Raw genomic sequence first — 21,241 nt, 5'->3', positions numbered from 1 at the left:
TCTGATTACCTAATTTTGTAATTTGAAGTAAATTTAAACTTTATTTCTTCTTAACCTGCTGAACCACAGCCCCGGCCCCCTGTAAATTTAAACTTTATTAATCTTCAAATTGATCTTCATCCACCAAACGTAACTTTTAACTTTTACAGTTTTAAAATTTTCTAACAGGGAACAAAGAACAATGAATAACAAAGTTTGGAAGTTGTTAATTATTTTATCTTATTCAAAAGTAACTTGATTTTGGTTAGCAATCATTTAATAGAGTTGAAAGGCTTCATCAAAGGTCACACATCCCAGAAGATCCTTTTGAGGAAAGAAGTGGCACAATATCCCCATGTTATACAAACATTAGATTTTGCGTAGGTCTATCTCCACACAGTCACAAATTGAGCCCACTTTTGCCCTTTCAGTCATAAGTAAAGAAAAGGAGCAGCTGGCTCTCCTACTTTGTGTATTCATCTTTTTTATATACTGGAGATAGGGCTCATCTCTCAGTGTTTAACCAAGAATAAACAAGTGCAGAGCCTTTGGACTTCACTAATCGCTTATATTCCTAGCTCATTAATAATCATAGGAATGACCCCTGAAACTTAACTGATTTTTTTCCCTTAAGTTGTAAGAGAAGAAGTAGACAGAGTAGTCTGAAAAGGACTTAGCCATTTCTGGAGCATAAGTACTGAAATTATGTTTTATGGCTATTAAGGGATTTTGCACAATTTCTTTATTTTAAGGAAGACAAGCTGCAGATTTTTGCCTCAAATTGGTTAGTTTTAGCATGTGTTTCCAACAGTTCTCTGTATTCCTTTACCACATTGGCTATTTTCATCCTTAGCCCCTAGTAAGAAGCTAAATATTTATGTTCTATTTGGACTAATAACCAATCTCATGTTTATAACCACTTCATGCTGCAGACACACACACACACACACACACACATGTGTTAAAACATTAGCATTCCCACTGGAAAAGTTGCAAAATCATCTAACTTCATGTTAAAGGTCAGAAGTTTTGAAATGGGAAAGCAGGTTTCAGAATTTAAAAAATCCAAGATGAATTATGTGACTATTGTTTCAAATGAAATTGGAATTAGCCTCTTTTATTAGCTCTACTGCTAGATAAATTCAGCAAACTCAAGAATCCAGAACTAACCCTCTCCAAAGGCGGTTGTTGTTTCACATAACCTCTATGCTTTAAAGCAAATTGGAAAACAGAAGGTGTCTAAATGTAACCATTACTGAGTAAATCATTATCATTATTTACCTGGTTGGGATAGGATGATTAAAATTTTTAATATTATTCCTACCAAATACCATTATCATAATGTCTATGTTTGTTAAGTTACAATGGCTGCAAAAATTAACAGAATTTCCAAGTGACAGTGGCATTAAACAATAGAAACAGCTATATTTTGCTTAACAGAAAGTCTGTGTGTTGGTCAGGAAGCTCAGGAGTCATCAAGGATCCAGACGCATTCTTTCTGCTCTATCGTGTTTTCACACTTCTTCCTCATATTCTGATTCCAAGCTGTGTGTAACTAAGATGTACTATATCCATCGTCAGAGTAAGCAGCAGAGAAAGAAGAGTTGCATATAACATTAGTCTCATACATTTTTGTATTGAGAAAATTTTTTCTAGAAACACTTCTTTTTAGCAGAATTTCTCTGTAATCAACCCTTCATCACTCCCATCTTCAAGAAGTCTAGAAAAGTAAGTTTCTGTTAGAGGAGTTTAAAATTACCATGACTGGCATAAACTAATTACAACTATTTCTTAAGTTTACCAGATGCCATTATTTTCTAGCGATAAAAGGTTCCCAGTCAGCTACTTAAACAAAAAGACCTAGCAGGAGTGTAAGTTTTGGGAGAGTGGCTGTTGTTGGAAGTTAAAAATCTCTAGCATCCTAGAAATTCCTTCTGAGCTACCATGTACTTCAATAGGCACCACTATATTAACGGCACATCTTGGAGGAGATATGTTTCAGGAAATAACATCTGATAGTCTTTATGTACACAGTGCGGAGGCCTGCACAGGAAACAAAGCTGTTCTGAACTGAGGAAAGACTGGAATGCAGAGATCAAAAGGGTTCATGCTGTCTGTAGGCCCCACATCAGTGTTTCATCTGAGCTGAGGCTAACTGGAATCTGTAGAGCTGGGCTTATGATGACAAAGTCCCTGCGTCTACCCATCCTCCTCCTGATGTCTCTTTCCTTATAGTGCTCATACTGCTTCTCTCCTGGAACTCTTCACTCCCTCTGGATCCAAGAAGTTTCATATGTGAGCAAGTCTCATCCCATCCCAAGCTAAGGGAGATTCAAATAAAAGGTAGTCATAGCAAGTAGACAGAGCACTCTTTTTAGAGTTTTAACCAAGACATGGGTCTTTTTTGATTCCTCACTCATCTTGTCCATAAAATGCAGATAATAGTAGATGCTGACAAGATGAGGCTGAAAGCATCACTATTATCTGCTTTTTACAGATGAGGTGAGTGAGGCTTCAAAAAAGACCCACGTCTTTGTTACAGATCTAGTGGTTGTGAGGATTAAATAAAATAGTTACACATGCCAAGAGCTAAATAAATTTTGTAGTTTTATGAGGGTCTACAAAAATGGTGGACTTATCATATATGATATCTTTAGTAAAATATTTGAGGTAAATGTAAACAATATCATAGACTTTTCTAAAAACTATAAAATAGATGTTCCCAACATGAAAGAATCATCTCATAGCCTCTTCTGCCACTTTAAGTGCTGGAAGTCACTAGCAAAATATCCACTGAGTTTTAAGAGCAAAGATATTTTTACTCACACAATAAAAACAATAGAAAGACAATTTCAAACACTCAAGGACTCAGATTATAGCCCACATAATCTTTACAAAAAATGTTATTCAAACCATACTTTCATTGGGAACAACACTGAAATCATTCTGTTAAAAACTAGGTCAAATAAGTCATAATTTCTGCTCAAAACCCTCTAATCACTCCCACTCACCCAAGGGTGAATCAACAATCGTCAAAAAAAAATAAAAAGCATCTGGACCCTGTTACTTCTCTCATCTCATAGTCAACCACTCTCACAACTAATTCCTCAATTCTGCTGCAGTGACTTCTTTGCTATTCTTTAGAAAAGCCAGACACATTACTCTGGGTCATTTCAGAGATAGTCTTCTCTACTTAGAATGAATTCCCCACATTCCCATAGATGTGGGCAAGATGTTCTCTCACCTTCTTGCTCATTATCTGTTCTCACTATGAACTGTATGACCAATTGCTTCTTTGTTTATCCTCATCCGTAATTCCATTTTCTTGTTCTTGTCATCTAGAATGTGAGTCCTTCATGTATATTAACTTCTATCATGTTTATTCCATGATCTAGTCATTTTGTTCAATTTTAGTTCTCAAATTTTGTTCTACATTGCTATTTCGTTTTTTAAAATAAAAAATACATATCTGCTATTTTAAAATGCTTACTGCATATTTTATTTTGTAAGTGCTCTTCTTGGTCTGTGATTTCTCCTATTTTTCTAACAATTTATGGATTATATATCTTCTCAAATATCTCAAAGATTACATATTCAAATTTTTAAGTTTTCTAATCCTTGTCTGATTTCTATGTCTTACATCCATCACTATGTTTATCCATTTTTGTATTTTCCTTCCAGACTGCTAGTATTTGTCAAATATCTAGAGATCTGGGGTCAACAATTCATATTTATTAGCAGAATTTGATTTAACTCCACATAAATTGCTATTTACTTTTCAGTAGTGTTTGCTTTCATACCTGATAGGAAGGGATGATTGAGATATCCAGGTAAATTCAAGGATCTGTTGAAAATTTTTCGTGTGTAGCATGAAATTTTGAGTAAGAATACTAGTTTAAGAAGTGCACAAATACAAAAGTAAAGTATTTTAGTTTGGAAGTGTCGCTCCCCCTCTTCGTGGAGGAACGACACAGGACCCTGCGCTGTTCTTTCGTCTGCTCGGCCCTCCCCGGGTTTGCTGCTGGTTCTTCCCGGGTTGGCTACTATCCCTTCCACCTCCGTGGAAGGGCAGTTCCCCCTGGCCACATTCCCCACTTCCGCAGGGGAGCGGCACACCGCCGGCCGGCTCTCTCGGGGGCTGCACAGGTGTTCCCCTTAGATGTTCCCCTTAGATGTTCCCCTTAGATGTTCCTGGTGAATGCCGTCTCTCTCCTCCTTTATAGTCCTCCTCTGCCAATCCCAACTCGGCTGCCCACACGCCGAGCACGCTGCTCTCCAATCAGGAGCAAGTCCTACAGTTTATTGGTTGAACTGGAGGCAGCTGTGTAGAAGCTGTTTTCTTCTCTCCCAACGCCATATTGTGGGAGAGCAGATGCATAGAATAAGTCTTAATTCCAGTAACTCAGTCCAGTCCGAGCTGCTCCCCACAGGAAGTAGAATGCTTCTCATAAACACTTCTGACAGGTGTTGCCTCTTCTTGGACCGTGGAACTACGTGTCTTATCATTCTTTACTTCCCTCAGTTCACTATACACATTGTGATAAGACCCTCCCAATGATTATTATTCATTTAATGTAGAAGATAAGCATTGGGTTTCCATCTTTGAATAAATGTAGAATGCTGCTCAAATGTGCACACAATGAGGAACCACCTTAAGTCACATGCATTTCTGTGTCTTAACAATCCTATTCTTCCCTTGTCTGACAGATTTAACTTAAATTTCTTTTGAGTTTGATTGGTAATAACATCCTCCTCATGCACAACATCTTATATCTGCACTTTTTTGAAGTTGTGACTTTGTCACCTGTCGATTTTTTGCCATTATAAACCCCTTCACTGTTTTCTTTTTAAAAAATTGTTAATTAATATAAAGAGAATAGATTTTATGAATTTCATGGATACAAACCTAAAAAAACCGTAACTCCTCCCTTTCTCCCTCAATGCCTGCTCCAAACTTCCTTTCTTTAACTTTCACAATAGCATAACTTCAATTTACATTATAATGATATGCTTAATGAAACACTAATCATAGTGTTCAGCAAGTAAAAAAGAAAGACCACTGTTCCACAGGAATAGAGACAAGAGCTAAAAATTATAATCAAATCACAAGACATTGTTCTCTTTTGTTTTTTGTTTATTTGTTTTTAGATATCTTTATTTTCCCCCCCAAAGAAACCTTTTATTTAAAGAATACAAACTTCATGAATTTCATAAGTACAACTCTAGGAATACAGTGATTCTTTCCACCACACTCACCCTCCTACCCACACTCCCACCCTTCCTACTCCTCTCTCTCCCATTACCAGTCCCATTCTCCACTAATACACAGACAGACAACTCTACACAGTAAAGAGTTCAACAATCCGCCAAAAGCACAAAAAAAAAAAAAAAAAAAAAAAAAAAAAACACAAAAAACTGTTCCTCAGCAGTCAAGACAAGGGCTATTCAAAGTCATTGCATCTTGCAGTTAATTTTACTTCTTTTTTTTTGTTTGTTTTAGAAACTTATTTAACTTTAAAGAAGAACCCAACAATGATGCATCTTTTGCAAGCACTTAGACATAATTATAATACAACTCTTTAAGGACAGAGATCCTACATGGGATATTAGTGCACAGTTCCTCTTATTGTTAATTTAGCAATTAACTCTTACATATGATGACAATGATCACTCAATGCTCTCGACATGAGCTGCTTGGGCTATAAAAGCCTTTTGAATCTGCAAACTCCATCAGTGCTTAGACAAGGCCATAAGCAAAGTGGAAATTCTCTCCACTCTTCAGTGAAAAGTACCTTCTTCTTTGATGACCACTTCTTTTCAATGGGGTCTCACTCACAGAGGTCCTTCATATAGGTTATTTATTTATTTATTTTTTTTTTGGCCACAGTGTCTTGGCTTTCCATGCCTGAAATGCTCTCGAAGGCTTTTCAGCCAGACCAGAATGCCTTAACGGCTGATTCTGAGGTCAGAGTGCTACGTAAAGCAATTGTCATTCTATGAGTCTGCTGTGTGGACTGCGTCCCATGTTGGAGCATTCACTCTATCTATTATTATTATCAGACACTTAATCCCATCCATATGATCACTTTAACACTTAAAATGGTAATTTTACCACCATGCTTAAGGGTACTTGGGGTCCCATGGCAAGTTTTTAAACTGTACCCTTAGGAGTAAGTCTGTAGGAATATATGAAGAACTATACAGCTTTACAGTTACAAATTTCATTCACCTCATAAGTACAACTTTAGAAACACAATGATTCTCCCCAGCATGCCCACCCTCCAACCCATGCTCCCATCCCTCTTCCTCCTCGCTCTCTTATTCCCACTCTTATTTTTCACTGAGATCTATTTTCAATTTACTTTAAACACATTTGTTTAACTCTATGTTAAGTAAAGAGTTCAATGCATTGTATGAAAAAAAAAAACTGTTCTGCAACAGTCAAGACAAAGCCTGTACAAGTCATTGCTACTCAAAAATGTCAATTTCAACTCTACAGATTTCCTTTTAGTTGCTCTATTAGTTATCACAGGTCAGGGAGAATATATGGTATTTGTCCCTTTGGGGTTGCCTTATTTCACTAAGCATGATGTTTTCTAGATTCAGAGAAAACATAATATTTGTGTTTGGGGATCTGGTTTATTTCACTAAGTGTAATTATCTCCAGTTGTTTCCATTTTGTTGCAAAAGACAAGATTTCATTATTTTCCATGGCTAAATACTGTTCTACTCCTTGTATATACCACATTTTCTTTATCCAGTCATCAGCCAATGGACGTCTGGGTTGATTTCATATCTTAGCTATTGTGGATTGATCTGCAATAAACATTGGGGTACAGATAACTCTTTCTAAATGCTGATTCCATTTTGTCTAGGTAAATTCCCAGGAGTGGGAAGGCTGAGTCATATGATAGATCTATTTTCAAATTTCTGAGGAATCTCCATACTGTATTCCATAATGATTGTACAAGCTTACATTCTCACCAATAGTGTATTAGGTTACATTTTTCCCCCACATCTCATCAGCATTTATTATTTTTTAATTTTTGGATGATTGAATTCTAACTGGGGTGAGGTGAAAGCTCATTGTGGTTTTTATTTGAATTTCCCTGTTGGCTAGTGATATTGAGCATTTTTTTTCATGTGTCTGTTAGCCATTTGCATTTGATCTTTTGAAAAATGTCTATTCATACCCTTTGCATAATTCTTATCTGCATTGTTTGTTTTGTTGTTGTTGAATTTTTTAAGTTCTTTATAGATCTTGCATTATAACATTGCACATAATTATTGGATGCACAGTGTGCAAATATTTTCTCCTATTCTAAAAGCTGCCTTTTCATTTCATTGAGTGTTTCCCTTTCTGTGCAAAATCTTCTTAATTTATAATCCCATTTGTCCAATTTTGCTTTTACTGTCTGTGCTTCTGACATCTCTTCCAAGAAGTCTTTGCTTATACCGATGTCTTGCAGTTTCCCAAAGATTTCCTCTAGGTATTAGATGCTATTAGTTCATGTATTTAGATCCTTGATCCACTGTGAGTTGGTTTTTGTATGAGGTGTGTTGCTCCCCGTCTTCGTGGAGGAACGACACAGGACCCTGCGCTGTTCTTTCGTCTGCACGGCCCTTCCCGGGTTTGCTGCTGGTTCTTCCCAGGTTGGCTACCATCCCTTCCACCTCCGTGGAAGGGCGGTTCCCCCTGGCCACTTTCCCCACTTCCGCAAGGGAGTGGCACACCGCCGGCCGGCTCTCTCGGGGGCTGCACAGGTGTTCCTTCAGATGTTCCCCTTAGATGTTCCTGGTGCATGCTGTCTCTCTCCTCCTTTATAGTCCTCTTCCGCCAATCCCAACTCGGCTGCCCACACGCCGAGTACACTGCTCTCCTCCAATCAGGAGCAGGATCAGCTCCTGGAGGTCATCACTCAAGTTGGCAAGAGGCAGCTGCGTAGAAGCTGTTTTCTCCTCTCCCAGCGCCATATTGTGGGAGAGCAGATGCATAGAATAAGTCTTAATTCCAGTAACTCAGTCCAGTCCGAGTTGCTCCCCACAGATCCCCCTTTCTTTTTATTTTTGGCCTTGATACGCGCCTGTCTTCGGTGCCCCGCGGCACACACTCTGCTCTGCTTGCTAGAGTTGCCCACAGGTGCTTACAAGTCCTATCAATCAGGCAAACCAAATCCGGGTCCTCTCTTCGCCATGTTGTGAGGAGGTTTTTAGGCCCTGATGCGTGCCTGTGTTTGGTGCCCTGCAGCACATGCTCTGCTCTGCTAGAACTGCCTGCAGGTGCTTACAAAACCTAGCAATCAGGCAAACCGAATCCAAGCCTTCTCATTGCCGTATTGTGGGGAGACTTATTGATGTTAATTCGTGCCTGTCTTCAGTGACCTGCGGCGCATAAGCTGCTAGCCACCCGCAGGTGCTCACCACCTCCCTAATCAGGCAGACCGAATCCAAGCTCTGTCATTGCCATGTTGAGGGGAGGCCTTATTTTTCTCTATTTCTCTACCTCCGGGCATTCCTATCTCTCCTATTTTACTTCTATCTGCCAGCATTCCCATTTCTCTCATTTTACTTCTAAACTTCTGTTTCTCTTATCCCTGCGGCTTCCCGGCGCCCGCCCCGAGTCTGCTTCTCGGCGGCTTCCCGGCTCTGAGCCGCTTCAGCCCGCGCTTCTCTCATCTGTGCGGCTTCCCGGCGCCCGCCCTGCGGCGGGCTCCCAGCTCTGCGTGGCTCGGCTTCGCGCGCACACTCCGCGGTCTCCACGCCCTTCGCGTCCGCACCATGGCCTCGCACCAGCCCCGTGTTCCCTATCTATTCACACCCCGTGCTCTCTCTGCACGCGGCGGCTTCCGCGAGTCACACAGCCCCAGCTCACGTTTCCGCCACTGGCATTCAATCCAAGTTCCCCAGACTAACCTGGCGAATTCCAACCTGGTGGCCCACGTCTCTGCCTCTGGTTCCAGATTTTCGCCTTTTGCTCCCCGGGCTGACTTGAAGAATTCCAAGCTGGCTTACATCTCCGCCTCGGCCTGCACTCGCGGCTTCATCCTCCCTAACATTTTTCTCTACCCGGTATGTTTCCCTAAGTTTTCTTCCAACAATATTCCTCCCTCATTTCTCCTGGCCTCTCCCCACAGTCCGTATCCAAGTCTAAGTTTCTTATAGGTTTCACTTTCACTTTCATCCTGCAGTCCGTATCTGAGTCTAAGTTTCTTCTTGCTTTCACTTTAAATCCTAACTTCTTTCCCACAGTCTGTATCCGAGTCTATGCCTAGGCTTTCGATAGCGTCTTCCGGCACCTTTTCTGTCCGGCTTTTCCCTAGGCTCTTTGCTAGTCTCTCTCTCTGGTATTTTCCACTTCTTCCCGTTTCTTCCCTCCTAAGTTTCCTATCCGAGTCACGGCACCATTATGTCGCTCCCCCTCTTCATGGAGGAACGACACTAAGCCCTGCCTAGGCTTCATATCTGAGTCACGGCACCATTATGTCTCTCCCCGTCTTCGTGGAGGAACTACACAGGACCCTGCGCTGTTCTTTCGTCTGCTCGGCCCTTCCCGGGTTTGCTGCTGGTTCTTCCCGGGTTGGCTACCATCCCTTCCACCTCCGTGGAAGGGCGGTTCCCCCTGGCCACTTTCCCCACTTCCGCAGGGGAGTGGCACACCGCCGGCCGGCTCTCTCGGGGGCTGCACAGGTGTTCCTTCAGATAGATGTTCCCCTTAGATGTTCCTGGTGCATGCCGTCTCTTTCCTCCTTTATAGTCCTCTTCCACCAAATCCAACTCGGCTGCCCACACGCCGAGTACACTGCTCTCCTCCAATCAGGAGCAGGATCAGCTCCTGGAGGTCATCACTCAAGTTGGCAAGAGGCAGCTGCGTAGAAGCTGTTTTCTCCTCTCCCAGCGCCATATTGTGGGAGAGCAGATGCATAGAATAAGTCTTAATTCCAGTAACTCAGTCCATTCCGAGTTGCTCCCCACAAGGTGTAAAATAGGGACCTTGTTTCATACTTCTGCACATGGAGAATAATTTTCCCACACTATTTGTTGAAAAGACTGTTCTTCATGGATTAATTTTAGTTTGTTTATGCCCAATTTTCCTCATAGATTGAAAAATACAGGGTGAAAATGTTGACTGGTAAAATGTTAATTGAAAATTAACAATTGCAAGAAGTACAATTGCAAGAAGTACATTTATGATGAACAAAATAAAATAATTGATTCGGGAGTGTTAACAGACTTTCTAAAATAGACCACCACAGTATTCCTGATTATTCAACTGTGAAGCACTAGTGAAAGGAATTTCACTATGTATTTGTACCCTTACAACTTAGCTCTTTTGGCTTCTCAAAGCTTGTTGTGAAATGTATTATATGACCCTCTGGAGCCAATACCTATCTTTAGATTCCATTTCTATGAATTTCAGGGAAGGTAAATGTGACTGCCAGCCAGGAATTTTAGGTTGAATTAAGTTTCATGGCAAAGGTGACAATGAATGCCAAAAGGAAAGGAAGGTGCTGGTTCCAATAAATTATGTGAATATGACCTCAATTTTATGGGAAGCAAGCTGTAAAATTTCATAGCCCAAACTTCTCTTGACCTATTTTAACATATATATTCCTTACTCTGATTCTCTTGTCTTTGCTGATTTTCTTGATTTGACCTTTTGGTTTGTTCTTCATTCTTTCCATCCTCACCTCTCTTGTAAAGTTCTATAAGAAAATACTTCAAGATGATAGAAAAGCAACATGTTAATTTCATTATGGTATTCCATCCTTTAACAATTATCTTGACTAGGGAATGACAGCTGAAATTGGTGTAGGAGCCTAAGACTAAAACTGAGTTTCTCAGAACAAAAGTCAAGACATCAAAGCCAGTGAGACAAAGGAAAGAAGCACAAGCACATGGCATTCACTAACTTATAACAAAGGAATGGAAATCATTTTCATCTTAAATTGATGATTCAAATAAGTTAGAGCAGGAGAAAATAGAACATAATACAATTGTCTACTCTGATACCAATGTTAATTTCATAAATACTATTGCTTTCATATTTGTCTTAATAACTACTGAAAGGTACATATGTAGTTAATGGCTGCCATTTAGAGGCTGAAGTTTCATTAGATGTTAGAAAACTCTCTCTTGGAGGCATTGTAATTAGCATAGACAATCATCATCTGTTTCAAATGATTTTTGGAGACACAATTTTAGGTCCCTTCCAGTTCTGATCCTTTGTCTGGGTCTAAACAAAGCGAATCATTTCCAAACAATGTTTTCAAATGCACACATCAGCATTTTCTGGGACCGCCTCTTTTAAGAGGCTCAAGTACAAGGATAGATGTGGAAATGAACTTTCACCATTCCTTTCATGCTAAAACACAATGCTCACTGTTCAGTCTTCACAGGGTGCTTCGCTCAAAGCTTCTCACACCTGCTTCTCCTCTCTGCCCCTGCCCAACCTACTGTACTCAAGCATACATATGTCTGACTTTTTTAGCTCAATTAATCCCTCATTTCCTTCCAAGTCAGACTTCCCAGCTGCAAGGAAGATTATTAAATCACAGTTTGTATGTTCTATTTTCTGTTCTCATGTGGAATAAGTTATTGTTGCCAAAGTTTTATGATATTTTGCAATAGTAGTCTAAATGAACTAAAATATATGCTACAGTCACATATTCCACAGGGTCACTGTGAAATGACAGTAAGTATACAAACATAACTCAACTATAACTGAAGTTATAGCAATTTGTATAGCATGGTTATGAGTTTCCTTGTGCCTAGAAATATGTGTTTCACAGAATGAACATTAAATAAATATTTATTGGATTAGATTTTTATTTGTAAACCTATAAGGTAAATACGGTATAAAATATGAGTGCTTTCTTCAGACTAAATTGATTGTAAATGTATGAGGTTTATATATTTGGAAGCAATCTTTTCAGAAGCCTTCAGCTATATATGAAGGTAAATGTTTTGCCCATAAACAATGAGAAGGCTAAAATCAAGCCACTAGAAACCTTCTAACAGTCCTCTCATTTACACAAGATGGAAATAAGCCACTAGATTGCTCCTGGCAAAAGTGTAACTAGAGCTGAAATTCTGATGCCTAGATTGACTTGAGAGATTCAGGTACATACAACAGACATAAAATTCTATTTACACATGCAAATTTTCCATTTCTCATCTGTTTGCCATAGCTCTGAAATCCTAGCATGAAAGTATATCACTTTTAATTATTCAAGATTAGAAAGAACAATGACCTGAATCCTCACATATTTATGAAATGATACTGCTAATTAAATGCTTCCTCCAGTCTCCCTTGGTAGGCGATAGGTTACCATGGATCTGGAGAATTATATGGATGGATACCTAAAACTTTTCCTCTGCTGTTATTTTTATTTCTCCCATTAATCTTTATCCTAAAATGATATATTCAACCTAAAAGTCTAAGCATGTGTTGGTACTGACAAAATATGGAAAAAGCATAATCTCTCAGGTTTTCTAGCCCACTTAGCAGCTCCTAGTTATAAAAAGAACATGAGAATCCAAAATCTTTATCTAATGTGTCATTTAAATAGAAATCACCTGTTAACTCATGAATACTTGATTTATCCAACAACTCACTGTCATAGATAAGTTTAAAATTCAGTTAACATGACTCTTGCTAACATTTGATTTACCTGATCCCAACAAGTAATATCGATACAATTTTTAACCAGCATTGAACGCTGATTTAACAAAAGTATTCATAACAATCCCATAATATTTTCAAGTCCTTCAGTCTACTTGGAATGATGACATTAGAAAACGTATTAAAGGGCTTATAGGAAGTTTCTTACTTTATTATTTAACAAACTACAGGGGAAAAAGACAGTACACTTGCTCTTTCCTCACTGGAATGATTAAAGGAGTGTGGGAACATTGTTAATACTATTCAACGACATATCAGAAGTACTTGACCAGACAGTTGTGGGAGATGATTGTATAACATTTAACAGAATCTTTGGCTTCTACAAACTAGATGCTGTTTGTAGCATTCTCCCAACTGTGAAAATCCGAAGTGTTCCAGACGTTGCCAAATGTCCTCTCAGGGGCAAAATCTGCTCCCCCAAACCCTAGTTGAGAAGCATTGTATTATATATAAAGCTGACAGAAAAGATAGCAGCAGGATGAGATAAAAATTCACTAAATTCGTAATAATATCAAGTCTCTAGGTCAACTAATTCTGACTTATTCACACCTGGCCTACTATATGTGGCAGTAAATCCTTTATTTCATAACCACTATGAGCTTATCTATCTCCTGCATTAATAGCAGCACAAAGGATATTGGGAACATCTGAAGTATACTGAATATTTGTATGAAGTAATAAAAATATATAATCTCAAGGCACAGTAGACCTTCCAAACTCTCAGACCTCATGCTTAAAGCATGGTACCATTTTGAGAATAGAGCCTCTGCAAGAGAGTCCATCTTTCCCCAAAGATATCATGGCCACTGCTATTCGGAGCCCAACAACTACTTCCATGTACCTTGTGGGGGCTGAGGCCAGGACTCTCCACAATACATGGCTCTGGAATCATGGCTGCTACAGTTAGAAGCCCCAGCAACATCAGCACTTATATTTCAGAACCTGAACACATACCTGCCTCTGGCACTGTGGCTGTTGTTGCCATTATCATTCAACTTCATGAAGTCTGTGGTCAAGCACTTTTGGTAGCTCACATCCACTGCAAAATCACATCACTGTCTCCACAAAGCCTGCAGTCTAGATCATTGAGGCACTCTAGAAACTGCTAATGTGGGTTATAGCTGAAGAAATCATGCGGAAACAACATTTCTGTGCTCACCCAGAGCCCAAGACAAAGCACCCACCCAAATGAGACCCTACACTCCATTTAAATGAAAAAAAGTCTTAGGGCTGATGTTTTCACATAATGGGCTAAGCCACTGCCTGCAATGCCAGCATCCCATATAGGCACAATGGTTCAAGTCCCGGTGCTCCACTTCTGATCTAGCTCCTTGCTAACGGCTTGGGAAAGCAGCAGAGGATGGCCCAAGCACTTGGGCTCCTGCACCCAACTGGGAAACCGAAATGCAGCTCCTGGCTACTGGCTTCAGCCTGGCGCAGCTCTGGCTGTTGCAGTCATTTGCCTTCTCTTTCTCTCTCTGTAACTCAGCCTTTCAGGGAAAGGGAAGGGAAGGCAGAAAGGAAGGGGCGGGGGAGGGAGAAAGGGAGGGGAGGGGAAGGGAGGGGAGAGGGTCTTTACCCAAGAAAGTTACTTCATAAAATGTGGAGGAATGACTTTTGCAATAGATGTATAGACAGGCAACAGATGTACAGACATCAATATAGGGCCACAAAAGCATTAACAATTGAGGAATCGTGACACCACTATAGTTGCATAATATTTCTCTAGAAATAGATCACAATGTAAAAGAATATAGTAAACTTCTTAAAATGGATTCAAAATAATTATTCTAAGGAAAGTCAGAAAGATGCAAGGAATACAGATAGAAAATTCTACAAAATGAGGGAAACAATTCATGATCTGAATGAGAAAATCAACAGAGACATAGAAATCACAAAAAAGGAACAATTAGAAATTCTGGAGTGGAAGAGTGAATCAATGAGATAAAAAATGCAGGGTCAGCATTGTAGCAGGTTAAGCTACAGCCTGCAACACCAGCATCTCATATGGGTGCCAGTTTGTGTCCTAGCTGTTACACTTCTGATCAAGCTCCCTGCTAATACACCTGGGAAAGCAACAGAAGATGGCCCAGATACTTGGGAATCTGCCACCCATGTGGGACACCCAAAGAAGCTCCAGGCTCCCAGATTAGACCTAGCCCAGCCCCAGCTGTTGCTACCATTTGGGGAGTGAATCAGCCGACCTAAGATCTTTCTCTGTTTGTCTCTCCATCTCACTCTCTGTAACACTGCTTTTCAAATAAATAACTGAATCTTTAAAAAAAAAATACAAATACAATGAGGATGGTCAATAACACTCTAAACTAAGCAAGGCAAAGAATTTCTGAACTTTCTGAAGATAGGCCTCTTTAAGTAATCAAGTTTGACAAGATTAAAAGTTAAAAGATTTAAAAGGAATGAAGAAAGACTATGAGTCTTCATGGGCATCATAAAGTGAAAACAAACTTGTATAATGGAGATCCCAGAAAGCCTAGAGAAGATAAAGGCATCGAAAACAGATTTAATAAACTTATTTCTAAAATCATGCAAAGTTTAAAGATATAAGTACATACAGATCCAGGAATTGCAAAGGATTCCTAGCCTGTAACACTGCTAAAACAACACCAGTGGCAGAAGATTCAGACACCCTCAGTAGCAGGTAGTCCTCAGTGTCACTAGGCATATTAATTACTCTGTCACCACATAGGCTTCATCTGCACTGGGTTCTCACTCACACCAACATCATGCACATTGCAGGAGTTTTCCAGAGAAAGACAGGCTGTGAAGACTAAAATAAGGTTCTACTTCTTCAAATGCACAAAGATCAACACTTCATTAAAGGACCCAGAACAATCAATGGAAAATGACATTGTCAAAGGAACAAAAATAAGGTGCTAGTGACTAGCCTTAAAGAAATGGGGATGCATAAACAACCTGACAAATAATTCAAAATGATTATTTTAAGGAAGCTCAATGAACTTAAAAAAATTGAGGAAACAATTTTTAAAATAAGGAAATTGTAAGTGATCAAAATGAGCGATTAATTTTAATTTTCTTTATTTTTGACTAAACATATGTTTAATGTACATTATAATCTAAAGGTAAATGCACACTACATAAAGAGTTCAATAAAAAAAAGTGAAAGGACCCTATTTCAGCAGGAATGTATGCATTGGCTATAAACAATAATCAAATGAAAAGCTGTCAATTTCACTCATATACAGTAAATTTTAAAAGACATTGATCATTGAAATGGACACTATGAGAAACAGTGACTTGATCAGCTCTTGTCCTGACGGTTGATGTACAATGTAATACTTTATCCATTTTAGTATTTTTTTTTGTTCTAGTGCCATTGGTTGAACTCTGTAATTAACACACAATTATTCTTAGGTGTTTAAATTTTAACTGAAAAGTGATCCCTGTTAGGAATTTGGAAAACATTATGCTGAGTGAAATAAGCCAATCCCAAAGGGACAAATACCACTTGTTCTCCTTGATAGGTGACAACTAACTGAGCACCAAAAAGGAAACCTGTTAAAGTGAAATGAACACTAGGAGAAACGGTGACTTGATCAGCCCTCACCCTGACTGTTGATGAGCAGCTTAATATGTTATCCCTTTTAGTATTTTTTGTTTGTTTGTTCTACTTAATACTTTTGGTTGAATACTGTAATCAATACACAATTCTTCTTAAGTGCTGAAACTTAACTGAAAAGTGATCGCTGTTAAATATAAGAGTGGGAATAAGAGAGGGAAGAGATGTGCAATTCGGGACATGCTCAAGCTGACTTACCTCAAACAGTAGAGTTAGAAACATACCAGGGGATTCGAATTCAATCCCATCGAGGTGGCATGTACCAATGCCATCTCACTAGTCCCAGTGATCAATTTCAGTTCACAATTGATCATAATGATAGGACTAAGAACCAAAGGGTGCACATAAACAAGACTAGTGTCTTCAAATACTAGCTGATAGAATCAAAAAGGGAGAGAATGATCCAACATGGGAAGTGAGATACACAGCAGACCCATAGAATGGCAAATGTCCTAAACAGCACTCTGGCCTCAGAATCAGCCCTTAAGGCATGCAGATCTGGCTGAAAAGCCCATGAGAGTATTTCAGGCATGGGAATCCAAGACTCTCTGGGGGGTAAAAAAACCTAAATGAAAGATCTCCACGAGTGAGATCCCAGTGGAAAGAACAGGTCATCAAAGAAGGAGGTACCTTTCTCTGAAGGGAGGAGAGAACTTCCACTTTGACTATGGTCTTGTCTAAATATGATCAGAGTCAGTGAACTCAGGGGGCTTCCATAGCCTTTGCAGCTCATGACAAGAGCCTAGGGTGATTACTGATGCCATAAACAAGAGTGTCAATTTGTTAAGTCAACAACAGGAGTCACTGTACACTTACTCTTTATGTAGGATCTTTGTCCTTAGTGTGCTGTACATTGAGATTTAATGCTATAACTAGTACTCAAACAGTATATTTCACTTTGTGTTTCTATGGGGGTGCAAACTGTTGAAATCTTTACTTAATGTATACTAAACTGATCTTCTGTTAAAAAAAAAGAAAGAAAAAAAAGTCATTGATCATTAAAACTATAGTAGTATATCATTCTTAGCAATTTGAAAAATATTTAAAATAAAGTTTAGAAATTTAAATAAAAAACAAATAGAAATATTGAAGCTGAAAAATTTAATGGAAGAATTGACAATGAAATAAAAAGTATCAACAACAGAATTGAACAAGCAGAAGAGTCTGTGAACTCAAAAACAGATTATTTAAAAATACTCTAAGTTATGAAAAAGAATAAAACAATGAGAAGGAATGCAGAAAACAAACTACTTATGTAACAGCATGAGAACAATAAAGTTTTAGTCATATAAGTTAATGAAGGTGAAGAAGGAGAAAATATAATCAAATAGAAAGAAAACTTTCTAAATACAGTGAAAACATGTAAATAGGTACAGAAATTCAAATTTTAAATTATATTCAGTTCCAATAAGATGAGCCCAAAACATATTATGTTTAAATTGTCAAAAATTGACGACACAGCATTTGACACAGTGATTAAGACACTGCTTAGGAAACCCAGATCCCATATCAGGATGGGATCATGATTTGAGACTCAGCTCCGTTTCCCATTCCAGATTCCTGCATGCTGGGAGGCAATAGACCCGACTCAAGTAATGGTTCCTGGAACCCATGTGGGAGACCGAGATTGAGTTCCACCATCCTGGCTTCAGCCTGACTCAGCCCTGATTGTTGTGACTATTTGGGGAATGAAGCAGTGGATGGAATCAATCTCTCTCTGCCTATCATTCTTTCTCTCCTCTTTCCCTTTCAAGAAAGGAAAAAGGAATCCACAAAACATCTAGAAAGCAACAGAATCACAGTAGTAATTTTCTACCTATCAATAATATACTTCAGTATAAAGAGATTAAATCCTCCAAATGACGTAGATGCCTACATGCTGCCTACAAAAGATTTACTTCAATGGCGACAGCACATAGAGACAGAAAGTGAAAGACATTCCATGTAAATGGAAGCAAAAAGAGATTAGGAATAGCAATACTTAATGTGAGATAAAAAAGACTTAAGTCAAAAACTGTAAGAGAAAAAACTCATTATATAGTGATAAAGGGTTCAAATAGCAAAAAGAAATAACAGTTATAAACATATACACTCACATTTTTGCAACTAATACATTAACATAAACACCAATACACATGAAGAAAAAGATTATTTACAATACAATAATAGTAGGAAAGTGTTGGCTGGTTAAAACCCCAGCCTCTAATACTGGCATTGCATATGGGTGCTGGTTCAAGTCCCGGCTACTACACTTCTGATCCAGCTATCTGCTTATGGCCTGGGAAAGCAGTAAAAGATGACTCAAGTGCTTGGGACCCTGCACTCCCATGGGAGACCAGAAGAAGTTCCTGGCTCCTATTTTTGGATCAGCCAGCTCTGGCTGTTTTGACCATTTAGGGAGTGAACCAGTGGATGGAAGACCTTTGTCTCTGTCTCTCCCTCTCTGTTTCTATAACTCTACCTCTCAAGTAAATAACTAAAATATTTTAAAAATACTAATAATAGTAGGGAACTTCAACATCCCCATTTTCATCAATGGATAGATCATTTAAGCAGAATGTCAGTTAGGAAATATAGGACTTAACTTATACCATAGATCAAAGTAAACCAACAGATACTGAAAACTATAAATTATTGAGGAAAGAAGTTACAGAGGACACTATTAACTGGAAAGATATCTGTGTTAGTGGGTTAGAAGAAATAATACTGCTAAAATATCCATACTACAGAGAATTATATACCAATTAAACATAATAAAAAAATTTTAATGACATCAGTTAAAAAACTATAACAAGCAATCTTAAAATCATGATGCTAAATAGACAAAGCAATTGAGCAAAAAGAACAAAGATGGCTTCAAAATATACTACAAATTTACAGTAACAAAAACAGTATGGTTCTGACATAAAAACAAGTAAATAAGTCAATGAAACATAACAAAGCACCCAGAAGTTAATCCACATGTTTATAGCCAATTTATTTTAAACACAGATGTAAATAACACACAATGTGGGAAAGGCAATCTCTTCCAACAAATGATGTTGGGAAACTGGATATCCACATACAAATTATATGGATAATGAAATAATGAAATTAGACCTTAACTACCACCAGTTACAATAATAAATTCAAAATGGATCAAAGAATTAAATGTAATATCTAAAACTAAGAACTGCTACAATAACCATGAGGAAAATGTTCTGTAATATATATGCATAGAGGCTTTGTACAAATAAATATAGAATATAAAACATATTCTTCATGAAAATACATAACAATACTAGTCTTTATTATACCATGAGTATCTTTTTCGACTGGGTACACACTTTATCATTTTATAGCCTTATACTGTGATGTTAAGGAAATTTATTATGAGTTAATCATTTTCCTATTGTTGATATTCTGATTTTATCCATTAATCTAGTAACTTGATTCTACACAGAATACTTTTTGTATCTTTATGCATAATTGTTATTGACGCTACTCTTTGGACTGAGATTTTTTAAAATTTTGATTTATTAACATTATTTTTAGTGTAAAGGAAAAATATTTTCTGTTTATCTGTTTTGAATTAGTCACCTTATGATATTTATCTTTATTGTTTTAATGGATTTTTAGTTGAATTTTCTAGAAGTGAACTCATTTCATTTGAGAATAATTGTGGTATTATCTTTTTTCTTTGTGTTATTTGGTTGGTCTAGTTCTACCTGGCACATTGCATCTGGGAGAACTTCCAAAAATTATCTAAATAATACTAGTAATAGAAATTATCCCAACTTCTCTCCAGAATAGAATCATTTAAATGTGCATGAACAAATTTTCTGTTAGGTATACTTGAACAACTCTTATGAATTTTAATGATGTTTAGGAAATTCCTTTTTATTATGGGTTTTCATCAAGATTATACACTACTGATATTTGTCAAGTGCTTTGTGTACAAGATGGCACTTCTTGATTTTTCTACTTTAATTTGCTAATGTAATAAATTATTCCGATAAATTTAACATTAAATAACACTTTCACTCCTAAAATAACTTGTTTGGACATTAGCTATTATATAGTAATTTACTTCTTTTATTATATCAGTGGTAATTTTTAATGATGGATAGAGATGGCTCTGTGTCTATTTAGCCAATGTGGCATAATGGAAAAATGATGAAATTCTGATTTTCAGTGAACTGCAATCAAAATCCAAGTCGATTTATAAAGTGACTTAGAGTTGTTAGCATTCCTGAGCTCCAATTTTCTCATCTTCATTCAGAAGTATTATAAGTTGCTGAGTAGAAATTTTTCCAAAGATAAAATGTGAGATGATATTTAAAATCCTAGCAAGGGCCCTGCTCTCCGCAAGTGCTGTTACCTGTTCTATGTACTGACAAGTGAAGAAAACAGCATAACACAGAGCTATCCTTTCAAGCAGATCAGGGTGGCCTTTCTCCTTAGCAACAGAGGAATAATCTGTGCATCTCTGAATCTCAAGGGTGACATAAATATCACACTAAATAAAATATGTTTTACCATTACATTTTAAAAATAGCAGACCTCTGTGAGTAAATCTCCTGTCTGGGGTACCTTTATGGCAATCTGTCTTCTGTATAACAGACTTGTTTGATCCAAACATGTGTTCTTGTCAAACGTTTCCCAGAACTCCTTATAGCTACACCAGGGCCAGTGAGTTCTCCATCCCTAAAATCTCTAAAACATATTTGTAGTTGAATAGTTATTGCTGTTTCCTTTCTTGAATTTCTTTCTAGGATGCACAAAAAAGCAGAGGGCTGCTGTTTACACAGCCAAACTTTCTCTGTGTCTAGAAATTTCCTTTGGCCGTCTATCAAGTAGGTTTCTAAGTATGATCAGCAAACAAACTACTTTGGAAATTGTGAAAGCAGCTACCAGGACTATGTACGGCACAGATCAAGTTTTAAATAAATTTTAAAAATTGATTTAATAAATCTAATTGAGCGCTTGCTGTTTTTCAGACA

At 38.0% G+C, this 21,241-nt stretch overlaps 1 pseudogene; it reads right to left on the bottom strand.

The window, feature by feature from the left end:
* LOC100354939 (NADH dehydrogenase [ubiquinone] flavoprotein 2, mitochondrial-like) overlaps positions 1-13,498 on the bottom strand; it is a 157,065-nt pseudogene extending 143,567 nt beyond the window's left edge.
* Between the last annotated feature and the right edge of the window lie 7,743 nt (positions 13,499-21,241).

This window comes from Oryctolagus cuniculus, chromosome 3 (genome assembly GCF_964237555.1).
Source record: "Oryctolagus cuniculus chromosome 3, mOryCun1.1, whole genome shotgun sequence".
NCBI lineage: Eukaryota > Metazoa > Chordata > Mammalia > Lagomorpha > Leporidae > Oryctolagus > Oryctolagus cuniculus.
Note: the sequence above shows the minus strand (reverse complement) of the source record. Positions and strands in the feature narration are given on the sequence as shown.